The 22344-nt window shown below is 36.6% G+C and overlaps 1 protein-coding gene across 7 annotated transcripts in view; it reads right to left on the bottom strand.

Moving 5' to 3' along the window:
- The window catches only part of LOC124721160, a 191943-nt gene that overhangs the window by 119704 nt on the left and 49895 nt on the right, over positions 1–22344 (bottom strand). For 2 of the 7 annotated variants that reach the window (XM_047245985.1, XM_047245988.1), the window contains exon 2: positions 8945–9041. The exons of 3 other annotated variants lie outside the window; for them this stretch is intronic. The gene's annotated coding sequence lies outside the window, so the exon portion shown is untranslated. The remainder of the gene's footprint in view (positions 1–8944; positions 9042–22344) is intronic. 2 more of the 7 variants (XM_047245984.1, XM_047245986.1) reach the window with 1 other exon arrangement.

Here is a 22344-nt window from a genome sequence, read left to right as displayed (position 1 = left end):
GTCTGTGGATGCAGTGAAGGAAAAAGCAATTAGCTTCCTTAACAGCATAACAGAAAATGACTTGCAGCACTGCTTCTAACAGTGGAAAATTCACATGGTGTGGTGAAGGGATCGGGGAGGGGATTGTGTTGAAGGGGACAACATTTCAGTTGTGTAAGTTTTTTTCAATAAAGAGTTAGATCATGAGTCCAGTTTCTTTATTGCAACACCTCATATAACATCTGTTCATATGCAAATAACTGGCATCTGGTGCCATGATTCAAGGAAACTGTCCTCCAAAACTCAAAATTTTATTTTTGGAAAGTAAGTAGCTCGGAGTAGTTATACCATTCAGGTTCTCTGAAATAGGAAAACTACAATATTGATGAAACAGCAGGAATGTAATGCAACATAATAAAACTGATATTATTCCACACATACAACAGGACAGTGAAGTGGGTGTGAAACAGAATGGTTGGGAAAATATTACAATTTATGGTGAATTCAACACAATACATTGAACTCTATATAGTCAAATTACACCATAAGTGCATTAATGATACACAAAGTCATTGTGAAATCTTGTGCTTCTGAAGGAAGGAGGAAAGAAAAAAAGGAAGATTAGAGTATAGCATTCCGCCAACAAGGTCATTACAGAGTCCATTGTGTTAACCTCAGTACCGCCACATTTCTATTTCTGTCTGACATATTTCTCACTTTGTTTGTGTGTTTTTAAACATGAAATTTTGTGATGATGTATAACACGATATTACATAAGCAAAAAACAGAACGCTTCCACAAAGTTTGGAAAGTGCCAGAATGACACTGCTTAGAGTCACTCTGTATGAACACCACTCTGACATTTACAAGTTATTCAACAAAATGCTTATTAGCCCAGCCTCACTGTTTCCATCCAGACAATTTTGCTTAAGTGAAAGTTATGGGAAAGAGAAGAGTACCTTTACACAAAATTCAGTAGAGTATTCACAACCATGCATAAAAATTTTGACAATGGTTAACCAGACATGCACCCAGTAAAATAAAGTTAGTGGTTAAAACTTAGTAATTTTGATGACACACAAAAATATAAGAAACATCAACCACAAACTGTTTTATTCTACAAGTTTCTCTCGTGAAAAATGCAAAAAATGTGCATTAGTGTCTTGAAAGTTCAATGAAAAACTTTAATGTCAACTTTTCTTCCATCTTACACGGCTAAACATTTAAAAAACTGATAAATATCATACCATTATTAACTTCATCATATAACATACAGACTTTTTTTTTCTTCTCATGCTTCAGTTTTACCTTCTATCCTACTTAGATAATTCAGTAATGAACATGTTCTCAACTACAGCATACTAGACACAACATCAGTGGTCAATTATGGTTAAAATACCACAACATACTATCCTGTATATAATAAATATTGTGCTTCCAAGTTAGATCCCCCCCAGATTAGATTAAAGGAAGACAGTGACACATTTCAGAGGAGAGTCGCTAAATTTGTTCTAGGGGGTTCAATTAACATGCGAGTATGACGGAGGTGTTTTGTAAATTCAGATGGGAATCCCTGTAGGGAAGATGACATTCTTTTCCTGAAACATGATTAATAAAATTAGGAGAATTGGCATTTGAAGCTGACTGCAGAATGCTTCTACTGCCACCAAGGTACATTTCGCACAAGGACCATGAAGACGGGGGAAATTAGGGCTTGTATGGAGGCATACAAACAGTCTGTTTTCCCTCATTTCATTTGTAAGGAAATGATTAGTATTGATACAATGTACCCTCCACCATGCACCATATGGTGGCTTACAGAGTATGCACATGGATGTAGACATAAACAGAAGTCTTCACTTACTTCAAATAACAACAGGAAGGCAATCAAAACAATCACAATGAGCATACATGATGCTTCCAACTTAAGTGTGTGGTTTTTTGATACAATCAACATAAAATGGTGCACTCGATGATTGGTCATACAATGTTACATAACTCATGTAACTCTGATATAAATGTAAGAAGACTCGCACAAAAGAAAACTTTAGAATAAACTCAAGAACAAAAATGTATCCAATTTGCACCTTTTCAACAGTGATCTATGCTTATAGTGTTTTTCTGGGTGTATCTCTCAAGGCAGTTAGCACTTTATAAACTTATGGTATAGAAAACATTCAGCATCTGTATTTTCTTCTTATAATATAGCAAATAAAAATAAATCATAAGGCTGCTACAGTACCTGTCTAATGTGTCTATCATGTGTCCAGTTCCAATTGAGGGTAATGCAGTTTTTGTTGTATGAAGATCATTCTAATGCTTAAACACATGCCTGGACTAAGAATTGCATCAGTTCTACCCTAAATTATTTCCTCCAAAATAAATTTCTGTGGAAGACCAACATTAATCTTTGTTAACACTGACAGGAGATCTGTCCCAGGAAAGCATAAAAAAGCAACAACACTGAGATAAAATGAAACTAGTGTTAAATGCAAAACAGTATGCTCATATGAAACATACATGGTAATGAATAAGACAGAAAGAGATAAACACTTTTGTCTCTGGATATGCAGTTGCATGTACTTTACAAGTTTACACGTGGTAAGTCCAACCTCACAACATTCTTTTCTTAAAGGCAAAGCAAAGGAAAAAAATTATGGACACTCATGTGAGTTGAAAATACATGCATTCTTCATTCTCTATTAACTTCTTAAATTTTGAGCTTCTGAGTTTTCAAATGAACTGAAAATTTCTTTATATAAGATGATAAGTGTTAATGTGCAACATTGGGAGTCATGTGACCTGACAATTTTATAAGTCCCATTCATAAAATTGTGTTTATGCGATACATAATCGCCACAAAAATGTTACCCAAAGTCTGGGCAGTCGTGTTTTCTGCTGACTATAGGAGGCAAGTGAGAGACAGAAAATACTCAGGTTTCATAAATGGGATTAGTAAAATTCTGGCAATGAGGTAACTGACCAGCAGACCATTATGATCAGCCATTTAACAGCATGTTGGCTTTCTTTTTTACTGATGCACCCATCTTTACAGAAGACGCATGCCCATGAAGTTCTTGCTAAGTTAAGTGATTAATATTGAAATAAGAGCTAATTTAATTAATATTACATTTTAGACTAGTGTATTTACTTCTTCACTAGGCTGGAAGGTTTCACTTTTCTGAGTGTATTTAGATCAAAAAGAAAGTATTTTGTAAAAGCCATTAGTCATTAGTTTTGTTTACATTTTAAGTGTAAATTTTGGAAGAGAGTAGTTTTTTTTTTTACTAGACTTAGCATTTCAAAGTTAAATTAATTTGTGTGTGTCACACAGAGTTTACATAGTTAGTTAAAACTTTCAAAAGTAAGTTTAAAAGTTTGTTTACATTAGTGTTTAGTTATGTATTAGTATAGGCTATGAAACTTCAGTGCTCTTGTGCCAAGTTATTCTCCGCATTTATGTAATTTTTTCTATCAAACTATATGTGATAAATATGGTGGTTGTCATAAAAATCTGAAGAACAGGATGTTCTGTGAAGACTGTAGGTTATGTAGTGGAGAGGAAACAGGGGTAGTTAATGAGGCTCTTCCCATGGTAATGCACGTTATGTAGAAAGGACAAAAAAATAGCTAAACAGGAGGAAAAAATTTGTGCCCTTAAGGCTGAACTAGAAAATGCGAATTTGGAATTATGTAGGCAAAGGGAGGAAAAAGAGATGGGGTGCTGGGAAAAAACAGCAAGCAAAGGGTGAAGAAGGGAAACTATTGAAAAAACTTTAGAGATTCAATTAGTAAATTAGTTTGGCTTGCTATCTGAAGTAGTGGAGGAAGTGCCTCATCCAGATATAGTTGAATGTAGGTTGAAGCAGAATATTAGCTTAAAGAAAAAAAGTCAAGCTGGGATAAAAAAAGAATAGGAAAAGAAGAATTCTGCTTCTAGGTAGTAGTCAAGGTATGGGTGTAGCCCAGCAGCTTCAGGAGAAATTAGGTGAAGGGTACCAGGTCACAAGTTTTGTGAAACCAAGTGCTAGCCTTAGCCAGGTGATGGAAAACTTAGGTCAGCTATGTAGGGGCTTTAAGAAGGAAGATCACGTATTTATAATTGGGGGAGCAGGAAACAGCCTGGCTATGAATCCAAGATATAGTATTAGGAGTGACATGAATAAAATAGGAGCAGAAACTGGGCATATAAGTGTGGGGTTTGTGGAAGTCTTTCAGCACCATGATCGGCTGGCAAAATCTCACATAAGTGTTGTTACAGTTAATGCTATTGGTAGGTGGGAATACACTACACATGGCCTGCACCTAAATAGGAAAGGAAATGTAAGTTAGCTTCTCCATTAGCAGATACTGTAAGGTGGGCCACAGTCACACAAGGGATGATCCCTGTGGTTAATGGGACCAGGCAGATAGTTTTTTTTTAGGTTAAAGCCAAAGTCCAGATGGACAACAATCAAGAAAAATAGAATAAAAGAACCTTCATGTACAGTAAATAGGGATAAAGCTAAGGGTAGTATCAGTGTACTTCATCAAAATATCAGGAGAATAAAAAATAAAGTAAATGAGCTGTTAATGTGTTTAGATGAATTCAAAAATAAGAATGAGACTGATATACTTTGTCTGAACACCATGGGACTGTTGGCATGGACAGTGTCAGTATAAATGGGAATAATTTAGCATCTTACACTTGCAGATCTAACATGGATAAAGGAGGAGTTGCCATTTACACAAAACAAGCGTACAAACACAAAACTGTAGAAGTACGCAAGTTTTGTGTCAGACAGCACAGTGAAGTTTGTGCATGTAAACTACAGCTAGATAATGTAGTGTTGATATTAGCAACAGTGTACAGGTCCACATTACTAGGTTGGGAGCTATTCATAAAAATATTTGACTTCCTATTATGCTGCCTGTCAGACAATAAAAAGAAGTTATTAATCTGTGGTGATTTCAATGTAAACTTTCTAAGCAATTCTGATAGAAAAAGTGAACTATAAGTGTTGTTAACAACATATAACTTAGAATCAGTGATCAATTTCACCTCATGTATAGCTCAGGACAGTAGTACTCTAATAGATAATGTATTTATACAGAAAGAGGTTGTAGAACAAACACATGCTTTCCCTGTGGAAAATGGATTATCTGACCATGATACACAAGTGATTAACTTACAAAACCTAACAGGGTGTACACTTCAGAAATCATTAAGTAAAAGTGCAAGGGCGCTCAACCCGGTATCTATAGATCACTTCAGAGAAAGTTCAGGAAATGTAAACTGGGAAGACGTATATAATGAGCCAAATGCTAATGATGAATGCAGCATATTTCTTGATAAATTTATATCCCTTTTTGAACATTGTTTTCCAAAGAAAATTACTAACTGTAACAGCACAAACTTTTCAAAGAAACCTTGGATTACTACAGGTATTAAAGTGTCTTCCAAAAGAAAAAGGAAACTGTATCAGACAGCAAGGACTAGTAAAGATCCAGAAGTAGTTTTACACTATAAAAATTATTGTAACATACTGAGAAAAGTTTTAAGGAAATCAAGAAATATGTATGTTACAGATGAAATTAACAACTCCAGCAATAAAATCAAATCAATATGGAATGTTGTTAGAAGGGAGACAGGAAAAGTAACCACTGGGGTAGGCAGTATTACTGTTAAAGATAATGAGACTATCTTAACTAACACAGTGCACAGGTAGCCAGTGTATTTAACAATCACTTCTTAAGTGTAGGAGAAAAATTGGTGAGAATAAGTCAAAAGAAAAAGCCAAGCAGTACATGGAAGAGTCAGTTTTAAAAAATTTTAGTCAGATTAAGTTTCATCTAACAACCTCCTGTGAAATAAGGAAAATCATTAAATCTTTGAAAAATAAATGTTCTGTTGGAGTAGATGACATCTCTAACAAGTTATTAGAACAATGTGGAGCAATTACAGCTGATGTTTTGAGTCACATATGTAATGCAACACTGACTCAGGGTATTTTTCCAGACAGGTTAAAATATGCCATTGTCAGGCCTCCCTACAAAAAGAGGGAAACCACAAATTTCAATAATTACCGGCCAGTATCCTTGCTTACAGCATTTTCAAAAAATTTTGAGAAAGTAATGACTCAAGAGTGGTTAGCCATCTCAACAGTGATGGGATACTTAGTAAATCACAGTTCGGATTTCAGAAATGCTGTTCCACTGAGACAGCAATATACGATTTCACTGTCCACATAGTAGAGTCTTTAAATAGTAACATGTCACTAGTAGGAATATTCTGTGACTTATCCAAAGCATTTGATTGTGTGAACCATGATATTAAGTTAGAGAAATTACAATTCTATGGTATAAATGGAACAGCATATGAGTGGTTTAAGTCATATCTACAGAACAGGAAGCAAAAAGTCTCTTTATATGCTTCAAGTGATTCAAAGGAGTTTGCCACTATATGCTTCAAGCGATTCAAAGGAGTTTGCCACTTTATCTAACTGGGGTGAAATTACATTAGGTGTTCCACAAGGTTCGATCATGGGTCCCCTCCTGTTCTTGATATATGTGAATGACCTACCTTCTTATGTGAAACAAGATGCTGAACTGACACTGTTTGCTGATGATACAAGCATAATTATTAATCCAGTAAAAGAAAGTCCGAGAGAAAATGATACAAATAAGGTCTTTGGAAAAGTTATTAATTGGTTTTCGGTGAATGGGCTTGCTTTGAACTTTGAAAAAACACAGTACATCCAATTTTCTGCCGGAAAAATCATAATTCCTTCAATAAATGTAACATATCAAAAGAAGTCAGTAGCCAGGGTAGAACATACTAAGTTTTTGGGTGTACATACAGATGAGAATCTTAATTTGGAAAATTCATATTTTGGATCTCCTAAAGCGACTAGATTCAGAAACTTTTGCAATCAGAATAATTGCCAATTTTGAGGATGTAGAAATTAGTAAGCTAACATACTTTGCATACTTCCACTCTCTGATGTCATACAGAATAATATTCTGGGGCAACTCAACACTTAGGCAAAAGGTATTCTCTGCTCAAAAGAAAGTAGTTAGAATAATGTGTGGGGTTCATAGTCGCACATCTTGTAGGCATCTGTTTAAAAGGTTAGGAATTATTACAGCTGCTTCACAGTACATTTACTCAGTAATGTAATTTTTTCTCAACAACATGGGCCAGTTTAAAATCAACAGCGACATTCATGATTACAATACCAGAAAAAAGAAAGACCTACACTATCCTTTACTTAACCCATCTTTGGCACAGAAAGGGGTAAAATACACTACTATAAAACTTTTTGATAAATTACCAGATGAAACAGAATGTCTGACAGACAGCAGTAATAGTTTCAAAAACAAATTGAAATCATACCTCCTTGACAACTCCTTCTATACCATAGATGAATTCTTGAATATGAGTAAATAAATCTGGAGATATAATATTTGCATTTTGTGCCATTTAAGGGAATGGGATAGATAATAGAAATATTTAGGTATAAGGCTACAATGAAAAAAAAAAAACCATGTTTCCTGTGCGCATTTCTTGTGCATTTGACACGTTCCACATCATAACGGTTTTTCCGTGCCATTGATCAATGGAACACGTAACTAACTAACTTAGGCAAAAAGTATTCACTGTCAAAGAAAGTGGTTGAAATAATGTGTAGGCTCATAGTCACACATCTGGTAGGCATCTGTTGAAAGGGTTAGGAATTCTTACAACAGCCTCACAGTACATTTACTCAGTAATAAAATTTGTTCTCAACATCATGGACCAGTTTAACAACAACAGCGACATTCATGATTATAATACCAGAAGAAAGAAAGACTCACAGTATCCTCTACTTGATTTATCTTTGGCACACAAAGAAGTAAAATATGCTGCTGTAAAACTTTTTGATAAATTACCAGATGAAATAAAATGTCTGACAGACAGCAGTAGTAGTATTAAAAATAAATGGAAATCATATCTCCTTGACAACTCCCATACCCTAGATAAATCCTTGAATAGGAATAAATAAATCTATAGGTACAATATATTTATTTTGTGCCATTTAAGGGAATGGGGTAGGTAATACAAATTTTAAGTTTTAAAAAACCCTTGATTTATGTGTGCACTTCTTATGTACTTGACACATTCCTCATCATAACAGTTACCGTGAGATTGATCAATGGAACACACAACTAACAAACCAACCAATCAACTTATTTTTTGCAACCTAAATAGCTGCAGTTCATTTTACATGGATTTTGCAAGTCCTCACTACATAGACAGGGGGGGGGGGGGGGGGGGGGGGGGAAGGCACCCAATGCCAATGCACAGTTTGATTATGAATTGCAAGCTGTGAGTTGGTGTTCAGTAACCTGGAATGTGTGTCCAATATGGTTCATGTCTCCAAATTTCATGTGGACATCAACTTAAATTTACCAGCATACAACTGAAAATTACTACATTATGTTCCTAGCCTTGTGATATGTCATGGCTGGTAAAGATAGACCCCACTGTAATGAGAAGTAGCCACTTTCCATGGCCATATGTACTCACTCTTTTTCATTGTTTCCATTTTACACTCTCTTGTTCTCTAGTTATAAAATGTGGCTAGTCAGCATCTTAGCAAGCACACAGACACTTACCACTAAAACACAGTATTCAGAACACATTTAACACAACTGTAATACTTATGGAGATTTGTAGGCAACACAGATGTAAAATATGTTGCTTTCCATATACCAGCATCATGCTGTCAAGGCATACACAAAAAGAGAGACCAGAAAATAAATTACATACAACTGTACTGTTATATCTGCACAAGTAGTTTTAATTAGTACTTCAGATGCCCTGCTGTAGTCTCAGTAACACAAATAAAAACAAAAGAAACAATTTCAGTTATAATAATCACAGAAACTTAGTAGAAGGAAGAGAACCGCCACTGCACCTGTTAACAAACTGAAAGGAACTAACCTTCTGGCTGTGTTCTCTCTTCAGCAGAAGAATGATCCACTCTGCCTAATTCTCATCAGCCCCTTGGCAATAAAACATATTGCTGTTAACAACAGTCCTGTAATTTTTATTTATTTATTTATTTTTTCGTTAAAGGAGAAGAATATAAATATGTTAATCATAAATGTCCATTTTTCTATCAAATCCATTTCAATAAGCATGAAAGAAAATAGTGTACATATCAACCACATTTTGTCAAGACAATTGCTTTTTAATTTTTTTATTACTTTATTCTCAGGACCAGTAAAAAAATAAGGCAACAAATTTCATTATTATTCCCATGGAACTACATTATGTATGAATACATTTATTACACACACAACTGGTAAACAAATCTTAACAAGAGCACGTATCTTTGACATACACCTATTCCAATTTCATTTACCAAATCTTGCACAAGTACTACTTTTCTGCAGCTAAGTTCACAGTAAACAGGAACAGAGTGACTGCTTACAGAGGATGTCTGTACATCTAGATTTCAAAAAACAAATTGAGCGACTTTTGCAGAAATCTTTAAAAATCAATTAATATGGCGATCTTGGCAAAAGTAAAATACAACAAACTGGAGGAAACTAGATATATTAGTAGTACAGAACATTCTGATACCAGGGTTTGTATTTTAACCAGATTTTCTCTAAGTCTACTAATTTTGAAAGTTCAGTAACAACATTTTTACCCAGTAACTTTTGTTTGTCATCAAACTTCACAACAATGGTATCATTTGGTTCTCCTATGGTCACTAAAATATTACAATTGTTTTGTTTTTGTATATCTACAATAATAAAACTCTTCAATGAGAAATATTATACATTTGAGTCTTTGCCTTTTCCTACAATTCCTCCTTCCATAGCTGAGATAACTAACTATGGATATTTGTAACATATCAAATCTACATGGTCCTTCTAGTGTGGTTTTCTGTTCAGGTCTTTTCTTAACTCTTCTATCTGAAAACACTTTTTTAATTTTCCTTGTCCAGTTAATTTCCATTTTCTCCTTCCACATGATGTTTAAAATGCATCAACACTCTTAGTAATGTGAGTGTATGTCTCATGGTTTTTTATGGTTAAAATATATTTCTTTGTCAACACAAAAATATTATGCTAAAATTCTTGCAGTAGAACTTTCTCTGCCTGATGTTCTGTGTCACATATGTGCAAAGCAAAAAAAATTTAATACTGCATTCAGAGTAGTTGAAAACCCATGTAATCATTAATCTTACAATATTAGAAATTTGCCTTACATAAAGAGAGCAACAATTTATTCTATTGAAAGTCCAGGTAGGAATACCTACAATTATGGAAATGATAGATTGCTACTCAACATAAAGATGACATGTTGATTTTCTGACAACCACAATGTGTCATCTTTATGGTGAGTAGCAATCTATCCTTTCCATAATTGTCAACAGTTCATTCTGTATTATTAAATTCTATTACCAACAAGATCAAAGATAGAAAACAGGTGATATTGCATATTGTCTTCTGGTTAACCATGAAATATATTTCTGTCTATATTCTACAGCTTTCATTTTTTAATTCAAAGTTAGCACCTGTAAACTGCCATTAGCAGACTCATCAATTCACACTAGAATATCTTATCATGTCAATGTTGTAGACAGGCAGTGAATGCAACAGGAATGTAATGCAGATCAGGTAAAACAACAAATTGAAATTAGTTATAATTTTACCTTAGTATAACACCACTGACGCTGTAACCAAACTAAATAATTTCAGTGTACATCCATTAATCAGGAATCAACCCTTTGCTTAGTTGCATCTAAATGAACATAGAGGCCATGTGGGATCACATTATATACAACATGATTTGTTTTGTTTGACTCATAAGTGTAGTTTCAGTAACACAATAAAATCTCATATGCAGATCTAACACATAACCAGACATGTGAATTGATAGGACCCCCCTTTTCAACTGCACTACAATTTATCGCATACATCACACAACTAAAGAGTTCACTATGTGGGGAACACAGATGCTCTATATCTACAATGGATTCAAAAATAATTATCAAAGTAATAAAAATATGTTTTGATGATGCAAATGCACAAATCGTCAACTTTCAGTGATTATTGTGGAGTCTACACTCATCAAAAACACTAAACTGCGTAACATTATATGCATATTTCCACGATTTTTTATTTTACTGCATTTAATAATCACATAAAATTGTAAGAGCCATGGTCCAGTCTCATCTCCCCGTGATTCAATTACCTACCTGAGGATTTTGACAATGAGTGCTACAACTTCCTCTCACAGAAACTAAAATTTTGACAATGAGGTGCAATTAAGTGGTACTCCCTAGACTTAGGTAAGGCATTTTATCCTGCTGCAACTCCATCTACATTTACACTCTGCAAGTCATTATAGTGTGTAAAGGCTATCAATCTGTACAAGAAGTCACTATCTTCCAAGCGAAGAAAAATCACTGCCGTACTATCATAGGGTCCTACAGTATATTGCACTTATTCATGTATTATACAAAATAGTATGTACTGTGTTTTATCCAAGTCAAAGGAGAGCCAATTTGCAGGAAACAATCCAGTTGGTTTGTGTAATGTAGACACCAATCATAAATAGTTCCGGTGATTATGACAAGCTTTTTGAAAATTGGTATTTTGGTTAACACTTACCTACAAAGATACTGAACAACTATGGTTCATTTTAAATGAAACACTTTACTTTTTTCAAAGAGGATATGAAACTTCTCACAAACTTGGTTGAAAAATGCACAAAAATTTTGGCCAGTCCACCTATATGCTATAATGTCAGTTGTGTTACGTGATGTTTAAATGGCATCGAGTAGTGAACTATACTGCACTGTCAGCTTCAGGCTTCAGTTTTAGCATATTATTCAGTTATTTTAGAAAACACTTTGAAGATTATCAAACGATAATTCACCTTTCTTCTTTTAAATTAATTACCAAATGTCATACAAAAGTACTTCATTAAACACACACACACACACACACACACACACACACACACACACACACACACACACACACACACACACACACGTACGTATTTCTCAGGGCTAGTTTTACTACAAGGTTTGTTGTTGCTGATAGAACACTAGCAGTAATGTACATTTTCATTTTTAGGTTCACTGGAACGTCCTGGTTGGTCATGGAAAACAATCTTTCTGAATGCCGCCAACAGAATTTATGCTGCTGGAATGGAGGTTCCTAACTGCATTTTGGGGCAAAGGTGAAAGTATTCAGTTTCATGGACAATTCAAATTATTTGGGTGTCTGGACTACGAACCCAAATTTTCGCATATTCACCTCCAAATCAATTTCTGTAGAAACAATTTTAAGTTATTGAATTATAGTTATTAGTTTTACCCAGACCTGCACTTATGAATACAAAGCCACCAGAAAATCAGTTATCAATCATTAAGTTTGATCTGTGTACAATCCAACTCCAAGCCTTTGAATACATCTTCCACTGGTAAGGCAACAGTTCAGAAACTTTTGTGAAGTTGTGCTTTTTGGATGGGTTGTAGAAGTCCAGTTATTTAGCACATCAGTTTATTAATACTTTGGAGAGAAGTTTATTAAACTACGCTAAAAGATTCACAAGGCACTAATTCTCATTATGGCTGTCATGCCTTTTGAAGACAGGTACGGTTTCAGCATTTTCTTAGATGTTTAATATCATCCCAGTTTGAGACACTTGTTAAGCATTCTAACCTAAGGACATCACACACATCCATGCCCGAGGCTGCAACTGTAGCGGTCTCACGGTTCCAGACTGCAGCGCCTAGAACCACACGGCCACTTCGTTTATTGTTTTCCATTTGACATAGTGCATTCCCTAGCCTCACGTCTATTACTTTATGTACATCAAAGGAAGGAAGATTAGTATTTAATGTCCCATTAACATCAATATCATTATACCAAGCACAAGCTCAGATTAAGGAAGGATGGGGACGAAAATCAGGTTTGCCTTTACTGGTGCCTTCCTGGACTTCAACCATTTCTTGTTTGGGTATTCTTATATTGCCTCCACAATGTGATGGCAGTTATATTTTCTCATGTTATTTTTATTTATTTGTGGATAGTTTTGTTGACAACTTGGTATGTCCTCTCAGCTGTAAAAAATTTCCATTGTTTTGAAATGGGAGGGTGGGTGAAGGAACACCATTTTAGGAGGCGTGAGAAGGATCTTGGGTAGGATATCCCTCATTTCAGGGCATGACAAGAATGAAAATGCACATATGCATGGATAACTTCGATGGAAAACATTACTTAGTATGAGAGTAATATATATATATATATGACTCTAGGACAGGCTGTTATGACACTGCCCCAATGGGTTAGACACCTGCGAGCACCCTTAGAGCACATCTGTGGGCAGGTGCAGGTAGTGTAGGCAATCTGTCAGACAGTCCGATTGCATGCATTCTGTGCATGTGTTACCTGCTTGGCTGCCCGAACTCAACCAGTGGTGGCGTGGAGTGAGGTAAAGAAGCAGTAGGTAGGGGAAGTGTGACAAAGCAAGCCGGGATATTTTTACTTCCCCTCTTGTTTTGCCATCTGCCTCCTTAAAATTCATTTTTTTTCCCGTGTCTGACTAATTAACATTAGCATACGTGAGTATAATTTGCATTTCCATAAAAGAGAAAGGTTGGCCCTCAGTTTTAAAGTATATAACATCAGATCTAATTTGATGCTTAGTTTTATGTATGTAATTGATATTCTAACTTATTTTGATTATTCCTAGTTAATATCTTTTAATATAGAGTGAAATCGCTAATTGTTTCATAACTTAAATTCTACTGTTGACTTATAAAAAAATATAAATTCTGTACTGATTATAAAAATTTGGAGGAACAACTAATAGTATTCTTAAAGGAACTATTTGGCTCTGTTCGAAAACATGTTAGCAAAGCCAGCCATTAATTAATTCCAAAGTAATTAACAGTTTTGTCAAAAGTATTGTTTGTATAATGATATCCGTTAATTTCATCATTTAAACAAATAATTCGGCCTAACTCTTGTAGTAGAAGAAACAGTTAAAAAGACGGAATTTTTCAATGTATTCAGTTAATTTAATGAGTTAAGTTTTAATTGTGATTTCTGTAAATTAAACATCAAACAATGTGTAGTTTCAGTGCCTATTATTGTGATAATATATAAGGACCGAATTTTTGGTCCTGACACAGTTAGCCCACTGCCGAGTTTCAGACGCGGAACCTGTATTGGTTAGATCAACAATAATGCATCCACTTAACTGTGAGATAAGTGTTACACCAATAGGTCATGTGTAAAAGCAATAACAGTGTCTGTTCAATTTATTTGAAACACTGTGAAATGTGTGGTTCGGTTTTTACATCTCATAGATTTTCAACAGTAAACTATTGCAGCAGTATGTGGATGTTTGCCTGCAACCTATTTATGAGGCTTATTGAAAGTTAAACAATAGTTAACTGGTCATATTAGATGTGTAAATTGGGGGCTTGTGAACAGCAAAAGTAAAGAACTGTGAAATGCAAATGTGACCCTGTTGGCTACCTCACTTAAGGGGAGTTAGAATGGAAAATTTTTTTTATCTCATTATAAAATTTGCAATTTTCTGAATAAAATGATATATATCACTTATAAATTCACATGAAATGTATTTTCTTTTCTTTTTTTAAATATAATCTACACTGGTTGAATATGTTAAAATTTTCATGTGCATTACTTCAAGATCTAATGAAATTTGTAATTTTTTTATACAGAAGGCTGTGGATTGCTGTGTTATAAATGTTAAATCACGTGTTTGTATTGGCAGCACTGTCAGAAACAGTATCGTATTATTTCATAGTATAAACACCCATTTATGTCAAAGTGCTAACGTTTTTTCCGAGGAAAAGTGACAAATAGATTGGTAAATGTCTCAAAAAGTAAAGTATGACACCAAAATGAAGTGTTTTGAAGAAACGTGGGTTTCATGGTAATAGATTTTCGAATAAAGGGAAACATTGTGATCAACATGTGGCGTGTGAAGTTACAGACACTGAAATACAGGCAAACTCGTCAGTATCTAGAGAAACACCCATTAGCACTTTGAAGATTAAAATAAAATGTCGTGACACACAATTTTCTCAAACAAAAGTGATATAAATTGTAGATTAGGTTATATTCTGATAGATTTATTCATTCTAACAAGGGTGTTAGGTGAATGTGGGTGTTTTAAAATATGTGGAGGGCCAGTTAGTTTACATGAAGACAGTGAGGTATCAAATGGAATAGCCAGGAAACTTATTATTAATTGTGCCAGTTATAAATATACTGATTCATTTTGCAATTCTGATAAATATTAAGATAATTATTTTGAAATAAATGTTAGGTGGTTTTATGGACAGAGAGCTATTGGCAAAGGACACATTGCAGCAGAAACAGTGTGTGCCGTGATGAATACACCACCCCCACCTCTTAAAATCGATAAGTATGCAGGATTTATTGGAGCTACTGTGGAATCTGTTGCATGTGAGTCAATCAAGGGTGCTGCAAACGAAGCTGTTGAAATAAATGATGGTATGACTGACATACCAATAGCTTTTTATGGCACTTGGCTGAAGTGCGGCTACAGTTCTAAGAATTATGTTGCTATGGTGACCAGTGTGGATACTGGAAAAGTAACAGATTTCCAGATTTTAACCAATCATTGTTATAAGTGTAAATCAGGGAATGAAGAAGGGCATATTTCTGACAGGAATTATGAAAGAACAAGTGGTGGTATGGAGGCCTCTGTAGCTACTGAAATTTTTAGTTGATCTGTGAATGAAATGGGAATGTGTTACACTAAGTTCTTAGGTAATGGAGACTCAAAATCATATAACAGTGTAGTAGCCACTCAGCCTTATGGTGAGAAGGCTATCATAAAACTGGAAGTTGTTGGTCATGCCCAGAAGAGGATGGGCACCAGGTTGAGGAAGTTGAAACAAAGTTTGAGACCCAAGACACTTTCTGATGGTAAAACCATAAGGGGCAGCCTGACAGACAAAATGACTGATGAAGTACAGCAGTATTATGGGATGGCCATTAGAAATAATACTGAAGATTTGTTGAAAATGAAGCAAGCAGTATGGGCTACCTTCTTCCACAGGCTGTCAACTGATGAAAAACCAGTACACCACCTTTGCCCTCCTGGACCTGATACATGGTGCAATTACTGCAATGCCCAGTATTCAAACACTTTATACAGCCATAAGCATTCCATCCCAGAAGCAGTCATGGATATCATAAAACCTTTTTACAGAGACCTGGAAAATCCTGAATTACTGAAGCAGTGTCTGCAAGGTCAGACTCAAAATCTCAATGAGTCCTTCAGTAATCTTATATGGACTCACTTACCAAAAAATGTTTTTGTTGGAATGAAGACACTAAAATGAGGAGTCAGTGATGCTGCTATTGCTTTTAATGATGGCAACATTGGTAGGGTGAAAGTGCTACAGCATATGGGAATTAATCCTGGAGCAAACTGCATCAGAGTACTTGAACGGATGGACAAGGTTTGCATTGATAAAGCATAGAATGCAGCACTGTTGGCCACTAAGGATACAGAAAGAAGAAAGTAAGAAAAAACTTGGAAAAAGATCAAGAGGATGATATACAGTATGGTGCAATGGTGCTTTTGAGCAACTAAAAATAAAAAAAAAAACATATATTAAGTGAGTTAAAGTCTTTTAAACTTTAGAAGCCGTTCCTGAAATTTTCATTTTCTGTTGCATTTTTCCTAAATCTCAGAAACCACTCCAAGTAGAGTATTCAGATTTTCAGGGAGTAATAACATACACATCCTGAGCCTACTGAACTAAAAGAAGAACATAATGTTATGTATAATTAAAATTATTTAGGATAACATATGAAAAAGTACACAAAATTTTAACTGTGTAATTAAAAAATTGTATTTCCGAAAGCACTGGCTGAAATGCAATTATTGTAGTTCAGTAGACTCAGAACATACAGTTCAATGTCCTGTAAAAGTTTCATATCAATGACTACAGCGGTTCCTGAAACACAGGGAAGCCAAGTCACTAAATTTAACATTGTCTGGATAGGGCGTTCCAGCTCCCCTTAAAGTAGTAAGTGTTGAACTTCCACCCCCAATTTTTCAGCCGGCATAGCAACACAGTATGTCGACACTGCACACAATCAATGAGGAAATAAAGCAGGTGAACATCACAGAGGGTAGCCTGCAGCTCAGAGAGAGGCAGCGGGTTTGTTGTCTAGGAATGTGGCAAGGGCAGGTCGACAGGTGCATGGGCTAGCCACGTGAGTCCAGGTGTCGGGAGTCAGTAGAGAGCAGTGCACAGTGAAGGTGGCATGGATATGTGATTTGGACGGGGGTGATAGGACAGAGGAATGGGAACAGTAGAGTGAAGGATGTGAAGACAGTGTGTTAATGGAGATTGAGGGCAACAGGTTTATGGGACTGAAGGATGTGTTGCTATGATAACTCCCATCAGTGCAGTTCGAAAAAGCTGGCAGTAGCCTTGGTTGTAAAGCAGCCATTGAAGCTGAGCTCGTTGTGCCCAGCTGCATGTTGTGCCACCAGGTGGTCAACTTTTTAACAAGCCACAGTTTGGTAGTGGCCAATTATTTTGATGGACAGCGGGTTGTTTTTCATACCAACATAAAAAGTTGAGCTGTGATTGCAGCAGAGCTGATGTATGGCACAGTTGTTTATGCAGGTGGGTTAGTGCAAGTCTGTGACAGGACTGGTGTAGGAAATCCTCGGTGGCTGGGCTGGGCAGGTCTTGCACCTGGGTCTTCCATAGGGACATGAGCTCTGTGATAAGGGTGTAGGGAATGGGAGTGGCATAGGAATGGATTAGGATGATATGTAGGTTGGGTGGGTGCTTGAGGGAACACCACATCAGCAGGGGTGGGAAGGATCTTGGGTACGATGTCCCTCATTTCAGGGCATGATGATAATCAAGGCCCTGGTTAAAGATACGGTTCAGTTGTTCCATTCCAGGGTGATACTGGGTGGTGAAAGGGGCACTCCTTTGTAGCCGATTCTTGAGGATGGTGGGACGATTAGGGTTGTGTGAGGATGTGGCATGGGAAATCATGTTTGCAGACATAGTTTTTGGCGGTGGTGGTGGGGAGGGGGGGGGGGATGGGGAGGGGGTTGTGCCTATCAATGAAGGCATTCATGAGACCTTCAGCATACTGGGCAAGGTAGTTCTCATCGCAGCAGCTACACTGTCTGTGGGTGGCCAGTCTGTATGGGAAGAACTTTTTGGTGTGGAATGGATGAAAGCTGCCAAAATGCATATAGTGTTGGTGATTAGTGGGTTTCATGTGGATAGAGGCATGGATGGAGCCATCTGTGAGGTAGAGATCAATGTCCAGGAAGGTAGCACATTGGGTTAAGGAGGACCATGTGAAGCAGATTGGAGAGAAGGCATTGAGGTTGTGAAGGAATGATGATAGGGTATCTTCTCCGTCAGTCCAGATCATGAATATATCAACCATAATCCTGAAGCAGACAAAGGATTTGGAATTTTTGGTGGCTAGAAGAGTTTCTTCTAAATGGCCCATAAAAAAGTTTGCATAGGAGGGTGCCATGTGGGAGCCCATGGCTGTGCTGCATATTTGTTTACATACCTTCTCCTGCCACAGATTTGTTTATTACTGTCTCCTGAAAGGAGACACAGTTGCTTGTCATGATGTACAGGGACTGGACAAAAATATGGAAATACCAAAAACACAACACAATACCGCACCTAATACTGTGCAGGAAACCTGTTGGTCTTCAAAACAGCTTCCACTCGTCTTGAAATGGATGAATACAGGACCTCCACAATTTTCTGGGGAATCTCATACCATTCTATCTGCAAAATAGTGGCAAGACCACGTCCCAACAATACTGAGATTTGGTGACTGTGGTGGCCAGGAGATACGCGACAATTCATCCTCGTGCTCACAAAACCAGTGCTAGATGATGTAAGCTGTGTTAACATCTCTGAACGCAGCCTCTGCATTGGGGAACAAACACTGCACCATGGGATGGACCTGATCAGCCAAATTGGCCACATAACCCTTGGCAGTAATGGGACTTTGGAAACACTGGAGCTCATGGAATACCATGATATGGCTGCCTAAATCATCACCGAGCCCCCACCATGTTTCACTCTTGGGACATAAACTTGGCCAGATATCTGAAACATTGTGAAACATGACTCATCTGACCAAATGACTTTCTTCCATCACTGCACAGGACAAGTTTTATGGCCTTGGCACCATTTTTTCCTTTTATGGGCATCTGAGTCACTGATGAGTAGCTTTTGAAATTCCTGGTCATCCAGCAAATTCCCTGCTTATGGAGCTCCCTTTGTGTTGTTTTGCTGCTGGCAGGGTTCACTGGTGCAACATTAAATTCTGCAATGATTCTTTCAGCAATTGTCCTCTAATTTTTTGTCACAGTCCTCTTTAATTACCATCTGTCACAATCACTCAAGACAAACATTTTTGTCTCCATTGTGACTTAGTGGATGATGTTTTTCAACTTTCTCTGTATGCAGCATAAATCTTCAATACTTTGCCTCTTGAAACACCAAAAACTTAGGTTCTCTTGGTTATGGAAGCAGTCATCATCATAAAAGTCCCAACAATTTGTCCACATTTAAATTCACTTAACTCCAACAAAATGCACTCACACCTACACAGAACACTGTTGTGATTGTGACCGACACTTACAATGTACTGAGAACATTGTATAGGCAATGTTCATGGTCAAATAGAACAGCAAAACCTGCAGGCTCGACTAGCATGTGCATTTATATTCAAGCACATGTTTCTCTCAGTGTTTCCATATTTTTGTCCATTCCCCCATACTCGGTAAAGCATATGAGGAATGAAGTAGTGGGTTTGGAGTCTGAAGGGCATTGGGAAAGGTAGTTTTCAACAGCAGCAAGGCCATAGGCAAGAGAAGTATTGGTGTATATGGAGGTGGCATCAACAGTAACGAGAAGTCAGTATATGGAGGTGGCATCAACAGTAATGAGAAGTCATCCAGGAGGTAAAGGGGTGTTGATGGTGGATAGTCAGCGAAGGAAGGGATTAGTATCTTTGATGTGAGAGGCTACAATGGGTTGGAGGTGTTGATCAACAAGAGGGGAAATTCTTTCAGTTGTTGTTGTTGTTGTTGTTGTTGTGGTCTTCAGTCCTGAGACTGGTTTGATGCAGCTCTCCATGCTACTCTATCCTGTGCAAGCTCCTTCATCTCCCAGTACCTACTGCAACCTACATCCTTCTGAATCTGCTTAGTGTATTCATCTCTTGGTCTCCCTCTACGATTTTTACCCTCCAATGCTAAATTTGTGATCCCTTGATGAGTAGGAGCCCAATAAAGGACTTCAGTAATAATTGGAGGTTATGTTGGATTTCTTGGAGGAAATCACTATGGGAGAGTTTGTAGGTGAAGGAGTGAGACAGTTGGCAAAATCCTTCTGTTAGGTAGTCAGCATAATTCATCACAACAGTGGCAGAGCACTTGTCTGGAGGAAGGACGAGTAGGTCAGGATCTGTTTTGAGGTTGTGATGTCTGTCCTTTTTTCTGCTGAAAGGTGAGTTTCTTAGTAAGGGACCTGGAGAAGGATGATGAGGACTCATACTATAAATGACAAAGCCACTGTTCCAATATTATGAACCACAGATAAAATATTGGGGGTCTCCATATTACAAAAGAAGCCTTTATAAGGTACTTTCTATCTTTTAATGATGAATGTGGTAAAACAGATTTTAGGTGATTATATCAGCACCTTATGATTATCATGACATTACATTACAGAAATTACAATTCTATTGTATAAATGGAATAGCATATAAGTGGTTTAAGTCATACCCACAGAACAGGAAGCAAAAAGTTTCCTTATATGGGTCAAGTGATTTAAATAAGTTTGCCACTTCATCTAACTGGGGTGAAATTACATTAGGTGTTCCACAGGGTTCAATCATGGGTCCCCTTCTGTTCTTGATACATGTGAACGACATCCCTTCCTATTTGAAACAGGAAGCTGAACTGACACTGTTTGCTGATGATACAAGCATCATTATTAATCCAGTAAAAGAAAGTCAAATTGAAAATGATACAAATAAGGTCTTTGGAAAAGTCATTAATTGGTTTTCTGCAAATGGACTTGCTCTATACTTTGAAAAAACACAGTACATCCAATTTTCTGCTGCAAAAAGTACAGTTCCTTCAATAAATGTAACACATCAACAGAAGTCACCAGACAGGGTAGGGCATACTAAGTTTTTGGATGTACATATAGATGAGAATTTTAATTTGGAAAATTCATATTTTGGATCTCCTAAAGCAACTAGGTTCAGCAACTTTTGCAATCAGAATAATTGCCAATTTTGAGGATATAGAAATTAGTAAGGTAACATAATTTGCATACTTTCACTTTCTGATGTCATATGGAATAATATTTTGGGGTAACTCAACCTTTAGACAAAAAGTATTCACTGCTCAAACGAAAGTGGTTAGAATAATGTGTGGGGTTCATAGTCGCACATCTTGTAGGCATCTTTTTAAAAGATTGGGAATTCTTAAAACAGCCTCACAATACATCTACTCAGTAATGAAATTTGTTCTCAACAACATGGACCAGTTTAAAAACAACAGTGACATTCACGATTATAATACCAGAAAAAAGAAAGACTTACACCATCGTTTGCTCAACCTATCTTTTGCACAGAAAGGGGTAAAATATGCTGGTACAGAAATTTTCGACAAATTACCAGATGAAATAAGTGTCTGACAGACAGCAGCCGGCCGGTGTGGCCGTGCGGTTCTAGGCGCTACAGTCTGGAGCCTAGCGCCCGCTACGGTCGCAGGTTCGAATCCTGCCTCGGGCATGGATGTGTGTGATGTCCTTAGGTTAGTTAAGTTTAATTAGTTCTAAGTTCTAGGCGACTGATGAGCTCAGAAGTTAAGTTGCATAGTGCTCAGAGCCATTTTGAACAGACAGCAGTAATAGCTTCAAAAATAAATTGAAGTCATATCTCCTTGACAACTCCTTCTATACCATAGATGAATTCTTGAATAGGAATAAATAAATCTATAAATATAGTATATGCATTTTTTGCCATTTAAGGGATTGGAGAAAATAATAGAAATATTAATCTTTAACTCTGTATTGGAATATATATTAGCCTCATTTTCAAAAAAAAAAAAAAAAAATATATATATATATATATATATTAAAAAATTTTGTTTCGTATGTGCATTTGTTGTGCACTTGACACGTTCCACATCAAAACGGCTACCGTACTGTGGGATTGATCAATGGAACACGCAACCAACAAAATAAACACAACAAAACCTGATGTACATCA

Source organism: Schistocerca piceifrons, chromosome X, assembly GCF_021461385.2.
Source record: "Schistocerca piceifrons isolate TAMUIC-IGC-003096 chromosome X, iqSchPice1.1, whole genome shotgun sequence".
Taxonomy (NCBI): domain Eukaryota; kingdom Metazoa; phylum Arthropoda; class Insecta; order Orthoptera; family Acrididae; genus Schistocerca; species Schistocerca piceifrons.
Note: the sequence above shows the minus strand (reverse complement) of the source record. Positions and strands in the feature narration are given on the sequence as shown.